Below are 19,942 nucleotides of genomic sequence, written 5' to 3' on the forward strand. Positions count from 1 at the left end.
TTGGGTGGAAAAAATTTAAATTTTAACGTATTAAATTTAATTCTTTAAAAAAAATAACAATAATTGATGAAAAAATCATTCAAAACTAATGGTGTCATGTTAAAAGATTAAAAATATATTTTGTAAAATTAATAATAAAACTGGATTTTTGTATGAAATCAAAAAACAAAAATGCACATCTTTAATGCAGAATAATGATTCGACAATATTACGTTCTTTCCCCAACCGTCTGCTTGGATATACAATTTTGACGTTTTTGGACTTTTTCATCCAGGATCACATCCCAAGGAGGTGTTTGGTAACACCCAGAATCACTTTTCAAAAACACTTTACTGTAAATCGAAACAAACTTCTCCATATATTTCCGCAAATCGAGACAATGTTGACGTCTTATTAAATCACTTTTCATCCAGAATCACATCCTAAGGAGGTGTTTGGTAACACCCATAATCACTTTTCAGAAACACTTTTCCGCAAATCGAGACAAACTTCTCTATATATTTACTTCATATACCGTAAAAACACTTCTGAAACCATGGTTTTATTCTTATCCAAACACCCCCTAGATTAATAGGCACTAAAAGTTATCGGCATCCAACATCTTTAATTTGATTCAAACGACGACTTTCATGAATGTCCCCGATATTATTGTTGTTATTCTTTAATATCATTTTGTCTTTTAATAAGAAAAGATTAAAAAGACAAATTACACGCAGCTTAGAATACATTGAGATGGCACTAAAACTATGCCAAGTCATGGCTCGCTACCAAGAGCATGTTATATATGTATATACTACTTCCTGTTCTAATTATAAAATCTCAATTGTAGTCTACAAACGAGATCTTATAAATAAAATCAAATAGTATTTCACTGTCATAAATCATTTCATAGCCACAAATTAATAATAACAGAAAATGAAAATGAGAGAGACAACAAGAATCAGATTGAATAGTAAATAAATGACAAATAAGTAGAAAAGTATAACAGAATTCATGGTCTTAGCAGTATGAAAACTATAGAGATCATGAATTCAATCTAACTTAAAATTCCGGACTAATTGTGCCTGCCCCTCTAAATTGGGAGGGGGAAGAAAAAAAAATATGGAAGGCTAAAAGGCAGAACAACAAGTATGGGAAATAAAGTTGAAGAGAACAGAAAACATACGAAACTTGATGCTGCCTCTCTTAGGTGGCACCACGGCCACCTTCTTCGTCTTCTTCGTCTTCTGCTTCTGCTGATCACCAGAACCTCTCAACCTTTTATCCGCCATTGATAATGCTCTCATCACACGATGTTGATACGTACGAAGAATGGCTTTGGGTGAGTTTGTGTTTGCTTAATACCACGAGAGAGCAAAGCGTGTTTGTATGCACGACATGTCGTTTTGAAGAAGGGCCCTATTCAATTGACAAATTTACCCTCAGAAAATGACCATATGCGGAATAAATATGTTCCACCACGACCCTTTCACATTTCGCGCTTTCCTCTCCTCTCCACCGCGTCATTGCCACCAACCTCCGTTGAAAATTGATCGTCAAAAAGTTGTATTTTGGCTGTATATGAGTCAATACAAGTCAAAGTAATATTAATGTAGTATTTGAAATTTGGAACCAGTAATTTTGACTATTAAAATCTTGTTTTAGGGACTAAAAATACTATTTTAGATACTAAAATTTTTTAGATAAATTAAAATGAGAAAATTTTTTAAAAAATTAAAATTAAAATGAGAATAAATTTTAAGGATTAAATTCAAATGTAGAACGGTCTTTCGTTTCATGCGTCGTGAAAATTCCGCTTGAGAAAATTTCAACCTCTTAATAATTGAGATGATGCATCGCTACTGACACAAAATTGATGTGATGACACTGACACAACATTCAACGAACACCATTCTTTTACATCCCTCTTTTTGACCTTATCACAACGTGAAACTCACCCTCCCATGGCTTGCTCCTTTTTATTCAAAATATCAAGTCATTTTCTCTCTTCTTCCTAATTTATCCCTATGCACAATTAAGAGGACGTGTAGATTAACTTTTTGAAAATAATTTTGCAATATACTATGTGAGAAGAGTTTTATCTTATTTTTTAAAAAGGTGAAACAAATACCCATAAATATGATATAATTGATTCTTCAAATAACATAACATCCCAAATTATCATAAAAGATTGAAAATGAAGATTTAAAATTTGAGCCTGGCTGAAGGAAGTAGTCACAAATGGTTATCATATGTGTGTAAATATATACATCAATAAACGTACTGAAAGATAAAATAAAAATTATAAATAAGTGAATAGGTATTTGAAAATAAAATGAAAACTACAACAACAATAATAATTAGATACGGACTGAAATTTCAAAATATTTTCAAATCTGTTATGTAAGGTTCAATTTAATACGAAGTGAAAAATACGGTAAAGGATAGAATTGTAGTATGCTGTGTTATTTGAATTTTCTTTTAAGCATGATTATGTGATGATTATCGTGGTAGAAATTTATGGTGATTTATCTTCTTTCAAGTATGTTTGTATGTATTGGATTTGTTACATATTCATAACATGCATTAGCGGTTGGACTGAAAAGTTTATGATATTAATATATGTGATATACTGTAACGACGTGGTTTGCCTCTACTTAACGCAATGTAGTTGGCCCTTTTATGGCCTTGTTTCTGAATACTTATCAGATCAGGTTTGTAGAGGGAAAACGTGGGAGAGTGATACCTCTTGGTTTTGTTCTTTAAGGAGGAGAGCCATAATTCAGACTTGGACTTCGTATGTTCAGCCAGGTACATCCTAAGCACTAGAGTAGCTTGGGTTAGTTTAGTATATAGGTTAAACCGTGGATAAGCCTATGATTCTAGTCAACGGAATAAGGTTGGACAGAGTAATAAGAAAGAAAGCATCTATTGCATATAAACATGATATGTTATGAAATCAATTATATCATCTACTAATGATTATCTAAATTGTTGCAATACTTTTTCTTATAGTTGATATGGATTGCTTCTATGTAATGGTTTGTATGTGTATAGTTGAATTTTGCGTTACTGAGACGTTAATACTCACCCTATTTATTTAATATTTTTCCAAGTGACAGATCTCATATGGAGCAAGAAAAGATATCAGAGAAGTAAGTTAGTAGCTCTTATACTTCTCAAGTATTTGTTGAGTTAATTTGATTACTTCATTTATTCCTTATTATAAGATCTAATTTTTTGAATGAGTTTGACCTTTTTTATAAGATTCTCTTTGAGTTTATTTGAACATTTAATGCAGTATTACCTATTTTATCCATAATTTAATATATTTAATATATTTTCTTTCTTCATTTATCTCACTATTACTTTTTCACATTTATCTATTTATATATAGGGGTATATTTGGAAAAAATTATATTTGCTACATATTAATTACTTTTTACTAATTTTAACTATTTTCTTAAATCACGTAATTTAGTTAAAAGAATCTTATAATAAGGAACGAAGTGGTGTTTACTTTGTCGTGATCATCGGACATTAAACCATTATTTTGGTTAATTCCTTTATTGATGGATTATAATACTATATTTAAGGTTTTCTCTACTGCTTATGCTAATTTGGATTTCGAGATTGTGAGTTTAGATATTTAGACTCGAATTATATGATGAATTTTATTTCCTTATTAGTTGACATTATGTTTAAAGGCAAAGTCCTTAAATGTTGCATTGATTAATGAAACGAGTCCCCTTAATTGAAAGGACATTATCTAATGCTAAGAGGGTGGTGGCAGTACAGGTGTTACGGATAATGAAATCCTTTATGGGATTAAGGAGCAATGTTTACGTAAAGTGGGAATTATATTTTGGGTCAATGTGAATAATAAATAAGTAAAAATTAGAGTTTTTCCCGCTAGCAGGGACCCGGGGGGCACACACTTCTTCTCGTTTGATGATATAATTGGAAAATTGTAACTTTTGCTGCTCTCAAGGGTGTAAACTATTCTAAACCATCACTAATATTTTATGCCCCGATTGGCTTGCTGGAAGCGGAAGTGAGGCTGAAGAATTGGAAGTGGAACATAAATTGGGCTGTTTGATTCGTTGGAACTCACTTTTATGTGGAATTCACTTTCATAAAAGGTAATAGAAGGGGGTTCTTGGGTATGCTCATGAAACTGAAGGAAGTTCAATTGAAGTAAAATTTTAGGATCATTATACCTTCATATATTTTTTTAATTGACAAGTTTGCCCCTCCTGCATCATGGCCCTTCCCTCTCCTCACACCATCTCACCCGACCGCCTCCCCACACTCTTTTGCGGCGACGGCGAGCTATAACAGTGGCAAGGGCGGCGACGGCGAGGTTCAGTAACTAGGCAGCGTTCTTCTCCCTCTCCCTTAATCTCTGGTCCTCGTCTCTTGTTTTGGTTCGAACACATCCTTGTGCAGTTACTCGATCCTCTTCCTGTGATTACATGACCGATGCGAGTTGGGAGGAGTTCTAAAATGAAGGTTGAGGTGCCCAACTCGAAATCCGTTGTCAAAATTCTGATGGAGAGATGTTGTGGTCGCTGCGATGGGTCTTTCCGACGACCCTCCTCCACCATCGACGGGGGCGGCGACGACAGCGCAAACCAGTGGCCATGCTCAGATCTGAAGGTCCTAAGGAGTTTCGATTGAGATTCAGAGGTCCTGATGGTTGAAGGTCAGGGAGGAGTAATCTGATTTTATTTTTGACAAATCCCTGTTTTGATTTCAAATGATCTAGTCCTGGTTTATGATCTAATATGATTCTATCGTTAATGAAAAAAGAATTTCGTAGGCTTATGCTATGATTCTTCTTCTTGGGTTTATGATTTTCTTCAGTTTGCTTAAGTTTTCAAATAAAGATCTCTTACTGTCAATCAAGGATTCAATGGACATGTCGAGACTGAAGGACCTCGTGAGGTCTCTGAAACTTCTGCTTTCAGACCAAAAAAAATTCATGGGTATTCTAGTTTTTTCCTGGTATGAATATATAGGTGAAATAATTTCATCATCATACCAAACACATTTTAAAAGCCAATTCTACCCTCACCTCCAATTCTACTTCCGCTCCCTTCAAAACCTCTTCCATCTTACCCAATGGAATATTAACGGACCTTTGCGTAAAATTACCAAAAAGAATAATATTTTAAACTATCAGATTTTTTTTTTAAAAAAAAAAAAAAAAAGTGCTTCCATTCCTATTTTACCCAAAAGAGTATAGTTTTGGGATAGAGGACGGAAGCAGACTGTAAAAGAAAAAGAGGAAAGTCAAGTCCAAATTTTAATGAGTTTAATTTTAAAAAAAATAAAAAACTAGGATTAAAAACTTTCAATTAATTTATAACTCTTTTATTTTAGATCTTCTCTTTATTACAATTTTAAAATCCTGCTTTTCCCATTTTTTAAACCAAGTGGAGGTATGTAATCTCAAGAAGCAAAGTTACAAGCCAATGTAGTCACTTCAGGTAGTCAACAAAGTTAGGCGTTTACTATCTTGGAGTGTTAGGCGTTTACCATCTCGGAACAACGTGACGGACGCGCTTCAAATGCTCTGTCGTAATTGAATGGTGAGTCTGCCGATATGATTGCCCCTATGGACGACTCTAATCGTTTACTAACTGTTTAGTGTGAGGGAAATGGGAAGAAGGAATGAAGAAAATTAGAAAAATGAGCTTGTAAAATTTTAATAAATAAAAAATGTAAGATAAAATAGTAAAAAAGAATTAAGTAAAAGTTTTTAACCGTATTCTTTAAAATTTTTTTTTTTAAAATCAAACTCATTAAAATTTCTTCTCTCCTCCCCTCTATTTCCTTCACATCAAATTGACCTTGACCCTTAATGTTCCTCTAGCCTGCATATTCAATGACTCCACATCCGTCTAGATTAAGGTATGTTATTTTCTCCCTTCTTTCGATTACCTTCACAACAAACAACCCCTTTCCCTCACAACAAACACACTCTTGAGCCCCTTTCCCTCACATCAAACACACCCTGAATTAAACAAGGCAGCAATCTTGTTTCAAATTTGAGACTTATGTACTGAAGATCAGGGTCTTATGTGCTCATCACTGTAATGCAATTTAAACTATCTAAAATCTAATATGGATTGTTTAAATTTAAAATTTTTAATATACAATTTTTTCAATAATAAATTTAACTTTTAAAGATATATTAGTTATGATATTATATTTATTTTAAATTCTGTATCTATTAAAATAAAAGGTTGATTAAAATATATTAAAAAAGTTAAATTCAATGTGAACAATCTAAAAATGATCAAAGTGGTTCAAATTACGATGAGCATTCTCTACTCATCATCACTGAGCACGGAGTGTGCTCCCCTGAAAATCATCTATGCATCTTACTTCTTTTAGTTTGGAAAATTTTATATATTATGATGAGGCTTAACTGAGCTGCTAATATATCATATTATCATTGATGAAGTTGTTCAGTTACTCTGATGGATTTTAGGAGAACTCAGAGCTAGAAACTAGAGAGAGAGAGATAGAGAGACTTCTCTCTAACTTTTACTTCGCAAAGTCGAGGTTTCCAGGTTTTCTTGTTGCAGGAGCTACACTGCTCGAGATCAAAACCATCAGGTGACCTCTTCTCAGTTCGCGTTCTCTTTCTTGTTTAACTTGTATTCCGTTTGGTTTGCGTTTTTCTTTTTTCATCAAGAGAAAGATGGCAGGTATGAGAAAAATTGGCAATATGAGAGAAATATACGAGAATCCCTTATAACAAAAATCAGGGGATGAATTGCAAAGAGATTGATTGAAGATAACAACCTCATATAAGATGGACTTGGTGCAAGCCCAAAATTATCATCAATATTTAACAGTTTTTAAAAAATTATTTTTCAATATTATTCTATACCAAAATCACCAACAACCTTGCCCTTTGCATGTTTCTGTGATGTGGATTAGGGCCGTCAACTACGAAGGCACTTGATTTCTTTAGGCTGGGAGTTGTGAACAAGAAAAAGCGGCCTAAACACTTTATTTCTTTAGATGGAGGAAAAATTTAGGATTTGATAGATTTTGAATTTTTGGTATTTAAATTGATGACTTAGTATTTAATAAGGCTAATGAGGCTAGAACAAAAATTGTATGGTTTATATTTTTGTTCAAATGATTGATTTGAGAAATTTGATTGATAAATTGTGACTTATGATAATGGGCTGTAAAATTCAAATTTAATAATTTACTCTGGTTTATTGGATTTATATTGATGATTGAACGAATTAGATTTGAGGATTGTGATAGAATATAAATATTTATAATTTTGGGTGAAATCTTAAATATTGAAATTTTGGAGGATTTGAGGGGTTGTAGTTAACTAATAACTCTAATAAGTTAAAAAAAAAAGTTTATTGGAGAAAGAAATGAGATTGCAATGGTGATTTGAGAATTATTTGATTTATAAAATTATTAACAATAAAAATTTTCCCCAATCCTCCTAAAATTCCCAAAATGTTGCTCATTTTAATTGGAAAAAAAACCATAATTAAATATTTCTCAAACCATCATCACAATCTCTTTTTTTTTTCCATGAATTTTTTCATTTCTTAGAATTATTAACTAACTAAGATCTTTAATTTCTTTAAACTTCTATAATTCCAACCTTTAAAGTTTCACCCGCAATCATAACTATTTACATTCTATCGTAAACTCCCAATTCAAATTTAAGAGTCAGTTATATAAATCATAATTTCTCAATCAAATCCTAACGTAAATTTCCTCAAATCAATCAACTAAGCAAAATTGTTAACCACGGAACTCTTATTGTAACTTCATTAACTTCATTAAAAACTAAATTATCAATTGAAAGACCCAAAAATTCAAAACCTATCAAACCCTAAATTTTTCCTCCGTCAAAAAAACCAAAAACAATAAAAAGAAGAAAATTTTAAAAAATAATAGATAACAACTTACCAAGCTCCTGGAAGACACCTAACCAAACCTCAAATCTGCCCTCTTTACTTCACTCTCAGGCTCTTTCTTTCAGTGTCGCGCTGTGCAGGAGGAGGCGCCGAAGAAAACAATACAGCAAAGGTCGCGGCTGTTCAGAATGAGAGAGTGGGGGGAATCCAATGTTTTAACGCATAAGTAGGGGTGCACGTGATCCCTACTATTGGTTTGCAAAACCCTTTTTTTTCTTCCAATTATTAATTAACCCCGCCGTCCAGGCGCCCACTGTTAGATTTGTTCTTTTTTCACTTATTATTATCTTTCTTTCCTTTTCTTTTACATTATAAACATATTTACTTGGCAAAAAAAATATCTATTTTAAAATTTTCCTAAACTTTAAACAGTTGAATTGACTAAGTGTTTTTTTTGCCCCAATACAACGGATAAAAAGGAAAGGACAAAACTAGATATGGACTGTAGACTGAATCATCACTCGTAAAGCATCAGGGCCTAAAACCTGAAGACCCGTAGCGCTGCTCAAGTCCTTGTTTTGCGAGACCATGCTCCTTTCAATGTAATTAGAAACTTTATACACTTTGTATTAAAAAAAAAAAAACCTTTATACACTTCAAAAACTGGGGCTTTTATTAGAAAAGATGGGAATCCATGGCATACAGATTAGGTTTTCGGCATACATGGCATGATCATTGAACCTCAATGACTTGTAACATAAAAAGCAAAACAGAACATCTTTACGAGCAATTCGATTATTAGTGCATCGATAAAAATATTGCCAACCCAGGAACTTTTATGTAGAAGAGACAAAGCTCCAAATAAGCCAGTTACCTGGATCTAAAATGTGAAATATGTGTCATGGAAATGTATTTAAAAGGTAACACGATTATAGTCAAAATACCTGATTCAACAATAGCTTACTCCCTTGCCTCTTCCAACCTCACCAATTATGTAGACTCTGTCCAGTTCGTTCCTATTATCAAGTATTTTAATTGATGCCTCAGGGCTCACTACAAGCACCATCCCTATGCCCATGTTAAATGTTCGCCTCATCTCGCTGTCTTCTATATTTTCCAGCCTAATAATGTAAGAAATCATCAGTATTAAATCATCAAATAAATTTCAACAAAATCATTTTTCAATGGAAATATAAAATGGCAGCAGTTTTACCTCCTGAAGCCATTTGAAAACAGGAGGAACTTCCCATGAGTCCTTCTATATATTGGCGCCAAGGCCTTCAGGAAACACTCTGGGTGTGTTATCTGTGAAACCACCACCAGTGATGTGAGCAATTCCCTTAACCCCTCCCTTGCTAACTAAGTCAAGAACCTGAAATTAAGAAAGAATACTCATTTGTCAGTAAAAATGCATTCAGGAACTTAAAACATAAATCAAGCATTATCAAAATCACAAAAGATAATGACCCTTTTTAACATAAATAACAGTTGGGGCCATTAGAGCTTCTGCAATCGAAACATCCCCAGCAGGAAGTTGGTCTTGCAGGGAACGACCGCTTTGAGCAAGCACTCTGTAAAGATCTATGTTATTAATATTAGTCAAGAATAAAACTAAATGGACAAATTTGCAAAATCTAATGGATTCTTCACCCACATCTGACCTCCGAACAAGAGAAAAGCCATTAGAAGGAACTCCACTTCATGGGAGACCAATAAGAACATCACCAGCAGCTATGTTCTTCCCATTGATCAGAGTCCTTCTTTACGATGCCAACTGCACAGCCACTAAGATCATACTCACCTTTTTTATAGAGACCAAGCATCTCTGCAGTCTGAAAAAGATATGAAATCAACCTTTTTCGCTTCTTTTTTTTTCCCCCCCTTTTGCTGTTTGTTTAAAGGTGTTTTGGATTGTTGTAGCTTCTGTCTGTTTCTTTTGGTTTCTGTTTCTGGTTGTTTGGTACACTTCTTTCTCGTTATTAATAAAATGATTTTTTGTTAAAAAAAAAAAGAATCTTAGCATTTATAACGTCAGATACATGAATGTCAGTGAGTGAGCATAACGAAGAAGGTCCATTTATAACATCAAAAATATTCAAATAATAAATTAATAATATATTCATAAGGTTAATCTTTCTGCGATAAAATGGCAGCTGAACAAATTACTTCAGTACTTGACTGTTAAACACAGATCGCTGTCAGAAGAATTACATGTCAGTTATCTACCTTGCTATATTAAACTGAAAAAAATAAGCAATAATCTCTAGTTGATAGTTTAAAATGTCAATCTAAACAGTAAATCTGGACTACAAAAGCTCAAGACTACATCTAATCCCAGAACTTGTGACTGCTCATCTTTCAGACACAGAGTGGAGAATTATACTTAGCCAAGGAAAAAATAATTTAACAGTAATGCTTTAGTCATCTGGTGAGGGCCAATGGATTAATGAACAATAAATTAAATACCTGCTACAAATAAAGTAAATTATAAGAGTTTCAATACCTCTCCTCCCAAGAGGGCGCAATCAGATTGCTGGCAACCATCAACGATTCCTTTTATAACCTGCATTATACAAAATTAGGTGTGAATATGATAAACTATTCTAGTATTCTGTTGATACTTGATAAATCAATATTTAGTTGTCGTTCTTTGAACATGAAGAAAATTTATGGCTAATTTTATGCAACTCTATGCACATTTATTACTACCTTTTCAGCAACGTCAACATCGAGGTGGCCCGTGGCAAAGTAGTCAAGGAAAAATCGTGGCTGTGCCCCAGAAGTAATGATGTCGTTGACGTTCATTGCAACCTAAAGTAAAGAGCATAATCAAAACACAAGTATTAACCAAGACGTGATTCTTTTTTATTGTGGAAAGGAAAACAAAAGAATCCAGTTGCCAACCAAATCAATCCCAATAGTCTCATGAATTCCGGTTTCAAAAGCCAGCATCACTTTAGTACCCACACCATCGGTGCCGGCGACAAGATATGAATCATTATCTATCCAAAAGAAGTCGGACAGTCTTACCTTATCGAAACCTATTAGAAGGATTAATCCACGGTTGAAAGAGAAAATACCAAGGGGGATAAGACCTCCAAAGCCTCTGATTCGAGGCGCCATTTTTGCTATCCTTCGTACAAGTTCTGAACCAGCATCAATATCAACGCCAGCATCCTTGTATGTAAGACATTGGTTATTGTTCAAAACCTGCTACGACACTATCCCTCGACGTAGATTTTACACGGCTGAATGAAGCAATTGATCCAATTCTCAATTCTTCAACCGCTCCATGTACGGAATGAAATTTGCCGCCATTGCGGCTACTTGTGCATTGACAACTCTCATTGTACTTGTTAGGCCTTGGTCGGATGGAAACACCAGCAAAGCAACGCGATAGCTCCGATACTCATAACTGTGATGAGGAATCTGTGTGGCTATCACGAAACTGCTATTAGAATGGAATTACGAAGAATAGTGTAAACGGCGAGAGAAATCGAAGGTTTCAGAACCTAAACCAGCGGAGGAAAGGGTCAGTCTAAGGTGGCAAACAGCCACAGTTGCTTGCTGCTTATAAGTCGCAGAATATCAGTAATATATCAGCTGAGCGTAATTTATACGATAAAATGTAAACACTACTTTAAATAAATTTGCCTCTATTCTTTTGATATTTTTTAATAAAATTTAAATTCCAGAAAATATAATATAATCTTTAGAACGAACAATCTAAGGGAAACACACCCGCACACAAATGCAGCAGGTATCCACTAGAAATTTTTGAGAAAAGAAAACACACGCAAAGGAAGCAGATTTGAAGCAGAAATTTGTTAAAAGAAAACACAAGAAGCATATTTAATTTGAAGCTGAAATCTGTGTAAATAAGAAGAAGAAGAAACCGAACAAATGGAAGGACAAAAGAGAAGACGGAAAAACCTGGAGAAGAGGGAGAAGCACAGCCGATGAAGGCAAAGGCAAGCACGGAAGCGGACGCTGCAGAAGCGCGGCGCAGAGGGAGGAACAAAGCTACAGCGTGGAACAGTGAACGAAGGTGACGGAGGCGAGGGGAATTTGGGGGTTTTAATGAGAAGAGAACAGTCGAGGATGGAGCACCGGAAGAACAGGGAGGCGCGATCGTTCGCGCTCAGTTCGTAAATTTAAAATATATAATGAATATTTAGGATTTTATTTAAGATTGCGTTTATTTTAAATTCGATTTTCGCTGTTAGCTCGTGAGCAATTACCGTAATCCCTCACTATGTTATTTTCAGATTTTATTTATTATTTTAATTTTTGTAAGGAAAAATGACTGATAAAAAATCTAGAAAATATGATATTACAACACTTCAAAATTTTAGGAAGAGAAAGTAATGTCTAATAAGATATTTTGCAAATATAGTTAAATGACTAAAATGCTTTTATATCAAAAAGTTTAGGGAAAACCATATTGAAAGTATCTATACTTTCTCTCAATTTTTAATTTGGTACCTATGTATTTTTTCTCCTTTAATTAAACATTTAATTTTATCTTTTTAGCAACATTAGCTCTTATAACTTTGTTCTATTAATATTTTTAGTCTCTACATAAGGATTAATGATGTTAATAGAGCAAAATTAAAGATTTAGTTAAGAATAAAAAACACATAGGTACCAAATTGAAAATTGAAAAAAAGTATAAGTACCTCCAATATGATTTTTCCAAAAGTTTATTAAGAAATTGTAAACGGATTGAACAGCAAATGATGAGAAGCATATTGATAATGACAAATTATTTATTAACAAGTTGTGAACTAACAATGACAAATGTTGAATAACCAACTACAAGAAATATACTAGTATTGACAAAGTTGGTAGCTTTTTTTTCAAATACGATACAAAGGCATTTGACTCATTTATGATTTAACTACATTTGCAAAATATCTAATCAGACACCATTTTTTTTATATTATTTCTAACTTTTAAGTGCCTAAGTTAAAAAATGATAATTTTAAGGTTTTTTCCCCCCTCAAATTTTTCCTTCCCGTTGGTTGATAAACACCATAGTAGAGATGGTAAAATGAATTGACGATCCAACAGTGTAGCCAGAGCAATCTGCATTTTGGCAGGTTGGTAACATAAATAGCTGGTCAAAAAAAGATACAAAAAGAATAAATAGTTAAATATAGTGATAACCACTGCTAAAAATGTTTTTTTTTTTTACCAGCTGTTAAAAATGTTATCAAAGGATTGAAATTTTGTTAACATTATTTGTTATAAATCAAACTGTACCTTCTTTTTTTCTTTTCAGACATTGTATTTATCTTTGATGATATTTATTATACATTTATAAGTTTTTCAATCATCATTTAACTTGTTCAATTCACATACCTTCCTTAATAAACAATCGTAGCCTTAATCTCCCAAGTTTGTGTATATAACCACCCTACCTTCCACCTTTCGAAAGTGTATAATACTGCATATAGCCTTTTTCAAATTTTATTCTTCTGAGCAGATAACATCGTAAAACTCTAAATTATAGATAAATAATTTCCTAAACTCTAAGTGAGGTGAAGATAAATGTATAATTTAGAGAAATTCACTATCAAATTATTTTAGTCTTTTATGCGTACATAAACATAACCATTTGATATATTGTACAAATAAGAAATAAATATAAAGATAGTTTAATTAAAAATAAATAGAATTAAATTTTATAAAAGAAAAAGATGCATAAAATGTAATTCAAATACCTTTAAGAAAGAAGAAAATAATTTACCGTTTGCCTATTTATATAAACTATTATTATCAAGATTTAGACTTCGACAGAATGAGGTCCGATACTCATACAGCAAAGCAAAACACTAAGCATAAAAAGGTCGAGGAGTTTTATTTTCTCTCCTATTGAATAATATAGTAATACAACACTTCAAATTGCTAATAAAATGAAGAAGACTCTATGCAAGCTCCGCTCTTAGGTACAGCAGAACTCATGAAGTTTTATGCTGTCTCCGCCTGTATTCTTCTCCACTTGGAAAGTAATACTACCTTTTGTCCTTAATATAAAATCCATTTTGTACCGCAAATTACACTTGGATCTTACATTAAGAACTAAAAGTAGTACATAAATATGGTGACGGCAAATAATTATTGGTCATCCAAGACCACAAAGAATGGACGGCTTCTGCTTGTGACAGCCTATGTGTCTTCTTGTTGCGTAAGAAAGAAGGGAAGTGCTCCCACTTTGGAAGGCTATATCTGAGAAACAAGGAGTTCATTCCAAGTATCTGGAACTCCAGGTAGGCACCAATTCAAACAATCGCGGTCATTTTTGCTGCTCGAATAGTGCAGCGAGACATGTGAGCCTCATCCCTCAATCAAGAAAGAGCAGTTATATCCAGTATCTTAATCTTCGTAGCCCTTAATGCACCATCAACAGTTGGATTTACATTGGGTGCTCGTCAAATCTGGACGGTCCAGATCTGATCTGAACGGTCTACATTTATTTTTATTTTTTCAAAAATAATTATGTTAATAAGTATAGGATAAAAAATAAAAATAATCTTTTAACTATCATTCTTTAAAAATATAATTTTTTCTATTTTAAAATAATTATTTAATAATATCAAATCTAGTTGGGTGCTCATCACCTGATGAGCACTGAATGGGACCCATCAACAGTTAGATCGCTAGGTCCATCTTGTACGACCTCGTTTCCAACAGACAAGGGGATGGTATTATCACAGCTACCTCCAGAGTTCCAATCCCCATTGACGAAATGTCTCGGTCATAGAGTCCTAAAGAATGCTGTAAGTTAGGAAAAATATGAAGGAGTGATATAAGCGGCTGCAAATTGGTTTAAAACACCGTACCTAATGGCCTTGCAGAATCTGTTTTAGCAGAATTTCAGCAAGGTACATGCAATTCACAAACTAGTTAAATCAAGGTTCAGTGAAAATGCAAAGTTCAGAAGCTGACTCTTAGGCAATTCCTCCAAATACACATAAGAAATTTTCCAGCAATTTACGATCACAACAATCAGTGAACCAATCAGCAGCTTAAAATTTATAGCAACTAACAAGAGAAAAAAAAACAATTGAGACTTGTTGCAAGATCCCATAGAAAGCTTAAGACAGTGAGTGCTTCAGCAATTGATAATTGAAGCGCATAAAGAATTCAACCAGTAACCAAATGAGCATTCAGGGAGAAATTGTCAAGAAGTAACAGATTTGTGTCTCATAGTTAAAACCCAATTAAAAGTCAAACTAGTTCTTATATAAAAGATCGAAGATAGTATTTTTAATAAGGAATGTTCTTTGCATGCATAAGCCAGGGGAAAATTTCTATAATACTATATAGGGTTAATATAATTGTTGGTCTCTCAAATTTATACTCATTTTGATTTTAGTCTCCCAAGTTTCAAACTATAGATTTTGATCCCTCAAATTTTTTTTCATTTAAAATATTAATCCCTATAACTAAACAAATTCTAAACCATTTTACCTTTTGAGGAATCAAAATTAAAATGAACATAAACTTGAGGAACCAAAAATTATATTAACCCCACTGTATAATAAAAAGTCTAATTAAGGAGATTGGGTTGGAAAAAGAATTATAAGGCATAATAATAAGGGGAAATTGTAATTAGGTCTCATTAAAGGGAATTAAATACAAAAAGGTCCTTTGAAATCATGAAATTATTCTGAAGTCCTAAGAATTTTTTTGCAACAAATTTTATTTGTTTAATTACCAAATTCCCCTTCTTTTTTTTTTTAAAAAAAAGTTTGCATTGATAATTAAAAGAGAAGTGGTTGACAACTTAGGGTGCAAAGATTAACAACTATCGTGGTTGCTTTGATAACACATTTTCTCAGCATATCACAAAATGTAACGTATGAGTTGTCAAACCAGCCGTAATAGTTGTCAATCATTGCACTCTAAGTTGTCAACTACTGCTCTTTCAGTTATTAATGCAAACTTAAAAAAAAAGAAAGAAAGATAATTTAGTAATTAAACAAATAAAATTTATTACAAAAAAGTCTCTTGGGACTTCAGAATAATTTCATGATTTCAATAGACCTTTTTGTATTTAATTTTTTAGGTAGGATCTAATTGCAATTCTCCCTAATAATAATAATTAAAAAAATAAAGGCTGGGGATCATGTGATCCTGTAGATATAGTTAGAATTTGTAATTTAAGAGGGAAGGAAAGCACAAAGTGAAATAAATTATGGTTACCTTTTATTTTATTTTTCTACATGTTCACTAAAATCTTAGTGAAACGTTTCATTTTGTTTTTTTTTTTTTTTTTGGCAAACTTGGTCAAGCGTTACATACTCTATTAAGGAGTTGTTTGGGTGAAACTAAATTATGATTTAGAGAATAACTTCTGAAAAATAGAATTTTGAAGAATAGGTTTTGAGAATAAATTTTGTGAAAAAAAGTGATTTTAAAAATGTGAAGATGTTTGAATGGCTATTATCAAAATGTTTTTTTATGTACAAATTATTAAAAAAACATAAGTTAATGTAATAATTACATAAAATATATTTTAATTTATTTTTGTATTTGAAATAATAAATTTTTAAATAATAAATGGTACATGAAAAAATAAATTAATTAATATTACCTCCAATCATTGATATAAGAGCTAATTAGATATTCAATTTGATTTTGAATATAAGATCTTAATGTAATTTGTCTCATACATTTATCCTTTTTTTTTTAAAGTAGTCCACATGTCAATTTGTACCTATTAAAATTTTGGAAAAATTGGGAATAAATTTCTCATTGAAAATTTAATTGGCAAATAGGACCTAAGAATTTTGTGCAACTTAGCTTCTATTATGTGCAACTTAATTTCCTTTATGTGCAATTTATCTTTCATTATGTGCAATGATCTTCCTTTGTGCGATGTGCAATATAATTTTTCTTTGTGCAAATAAGATTCTTTTATACGTAAATCATCTTCTCTATGTGTAAATGAATTCCTTATATCTAATAATTTTCTGTGCAAACAATCTTTCCTTTGTATAACTTATCTTCCTTTGTATGGAACTAATCTTTCCTTGTGCAATCAACCATTCTAGGTCCTATTTACCAAATAAATTTTTAATGAGGGATTTATCCCCAATTTTTCCTAAAATTTTTATCAAATAGTAGCCCAATTATGATTAACAAGTATTTTAAAAAATATAATATATACTTATTATGAATAACTAATTTAACTAATTTTCTTAATATTGATAAATTAGTTATCTAACTCTTATATTAAGAATCGAAAATAATAATTGATATATGTATATATATTTGTCAAAAATATAAGATTAAAATATATTTTTAATTTTGAACTATGGTTTTATACCCCAAACCATATTTTTTAATTTAAAAGTGGTTTTCAAAAGATTATGGTATTTGGCTACTTTTTGAAATAATATGTTCCACACCCTTTTCACATTTCGCGCTTTCCTCTCCACCACATTCAGTGCCACCTAACTTGGTTGAAAATTGTTTATAAAAGTTGTATTTTGGCTCTATATGAGTCAATATGAGTCAAAGTAATTTTAAGATTTAGTCATGAAATTTAAAACTAATAGTTCTGGCTCTTAAAATCTTGTTTTAGGGACTGAAAATATTATTTGAGATATCAAAAATCCTTAGATAAATCAAAATGAGGTCAAAATTTAAAGGCTAAAATCATTAGTTTCAAATTTTAGGAACCAAAATTAAAATCAAATCAAATTTTAAAAATTAAAAATGGTATTAACCCTAATTTTAATTTTTAGAATTAAGATGATATTAACCCCAACTTATGTTTAGCACGTCCAACTTATCTCTAGATGTGTGCAAACGCCTTTTATTTTACACATAAATAAAGATATGCTATATATAGGTGGAAAAAAATTGCACTCGTTGAATACGAGTTATTATATCTAAATTTTTAAAGATATTTCAGATAGCTTTAAATAATAAGCTTTATAATAAGAGATTTTTAAGCAATCTTCCTCATTTTAATTCATTATCAAGACAACCTACAATTAATTTTCTCCCCAACGGGGTTGCTAATGTCAAATATCAGTGCTAGTTGCTGGTCAAAAAAATATATCAGTGCTAGTTATAAGTTTGTAGGCTTACTTCAGAGAACAAGCCCAAATAAGCAGCTTCTAAACTTGTTTTCGCTTTAACATTTTTGTTTCCTATTTTAGTATTAATATTGTATTGTTACGTGTTGTGTTTTTTGTAGTTTTAGTTGAAATATATATGTCAATTAAAGGAGGACCCATAAGGTTGACTATTCATCACATACTCGGAAAATAAATTGTTTTGACCAGATAAGTATGTCCTAATCCATTTGGCTAGATTTTTGCCTTGTTTTCCCCCCACGTGGTGTGGAATTTCGTCTTAATTTCATGTCCTTGTGGAATTTTGTTATGCCAATAATGTGATAGTTTAATTAGCTTCATGGCAAAAAAAGAAGCCTTTTAGTTCCTGAATTAAGGTGAAAAGTAGTATTCCTCCTATCCTTAATATAGGATCTAATTATTGAGTTAATTTTGATCTAAATATAAGATCTATTTTTAATAGTTATCAATTTTTCCTAAACTATTCTTATTAACACTCATTCAATCATAATCAAATATGAGAGGATAAAAGATATTAAGGAAGATGATTATAGTATTTTAAGAAAAAATATATCATATTTCTTATAATTAAGTAATTTATCTAACTTTTTTTAATTTAATCAAATTAATTAAATAGGTCTTATATTTAGAACTAGAAAAATACTTCTTTTCCAAACTAACCGGTTCTAAATACAAGTCTTAGTTATTAGTTAAGTTTTACTACTATGCCAAAAATATGTATCACTTTTCAGTGGGGGTGCTAGCAAATGTGAAGGATAACTAAAGTGAGAAAAAATGGTGAAATCAAGCGAAGATAATGTATAAAAATATATTAAATGAGGAAGACATAAGAAAATAAAGACCATATACATAGGACTAAATAAATCCTGCAATTAGATTTTATACTACCTCCGGTTTTTAATATAAGAGCTAATTAACTAATTTGAGTAGATTACGAAAATTTATTAAGTTAGTTATTTATAATAAATATGTATTATCTTTCCTAAAATACCCTTATTACTCACATGTGTTAGTTAAAACTATCATTTCATAAAACATTAAATATAGGATTAAGGTGTAATTTTAACAATCAAATTTTATACCAAGAGCGCTTGACACAAGGTGCAAAAGTAAACATAATGATTTAAAAAGGGGCAAATTAGGGGGTGTTTGGGTAACCCAAAAACACTTCTTAAAAGTATTTTTTTACAAATCAAGACAAACTCTTCTATATATTTACTTCGTATAACATAAAAACACTTTTAAAATTATGATTTTATTTCTACCCAAACATCTCCTTAGCCGCTATTATTAAGAGAACCAAACTGCCGTTACTTATAGTTTGGCGGGTTCCACATATTGTCACATCATTTGCACGATCCAATGAAAATGCTCCAACTCTCTTTCTATAGGCCCCACATTTTTTTGCTTCCCCTCTTGGTTTGACCAACCTTTCATGCCATCTTCGCCATTCCCTCTCTCTCTCATATGTTTTCACTCTCTTTGACTTACCTTCCCAACTCCTATCTTTCTCTCTCCCATTTTCAGTGCCCATTTTCATCTCTCTCTGTTCATTTGAAATTCTTAAATTCTCTTGCAACAAGTTTAATCCTCTCAACAACATAGCTTCGCTAAAGCTTTGATTCTGAAGATAACTTTGATGAAAAAGGAGAAGGTCGATGATGGTCGGGAAGAAGAAGAAGAGGAAGAAGCTGTCAGTGGTTGAGAAGATGAAGAAGTCACTGGTGGTGGAGAAGGAACAAGCACTGACAATAGTTGCAGAGATGACCGAAAAGATCGACAGCGAAGATGAGGGGAAAGGTAGACAATGATGGCAGAAATGAGGGAAGAGGATAGTGGTATGGGGGAGGATGTCAATTATGGTGGGAGAGAGAGGGAAGAGGCTACTAGTGGTAGAGAAGATGAGGAGGTCATTGGTAGGGGAGAGGTAAGAGACCG

General features: G+C 32.1%; 1 pseudogene; it reads right to left on the reverse strand.

Annotated features, from left to right (window-relative positions):
• Nucleotides 1-8,838: 8,838 nt before the first annotated feature.
• On the reverse strand, nucleotides 8,839-19,525 carry LOC114748989 (phosphoribosylformylglycinamidine cyclo-ligase, chloroplastic/mitochondrial-like; annotated as a pseudogene).
• Between the last annotated feature and the right edge of the window lie 417 nt (nucleotides 19,526-19,942).

Source organism: Neltuma alba, unplaced genomic scaffold, assembly GCF_004799145.2.
Source record: "Neltuma alba isolate B1F8T4 unplaced genomic scaffold, ASM479914v2 tig00005886_pilon, whole genome shotgun sequence".
NCBI classification, from domain to species: domain Eukaryota; kingdom Viridiplantae; phylum Streptophyta; class Magnoliopsida; order Fabales; family Fabaceae; genus Neltuma; species Neltuma alba.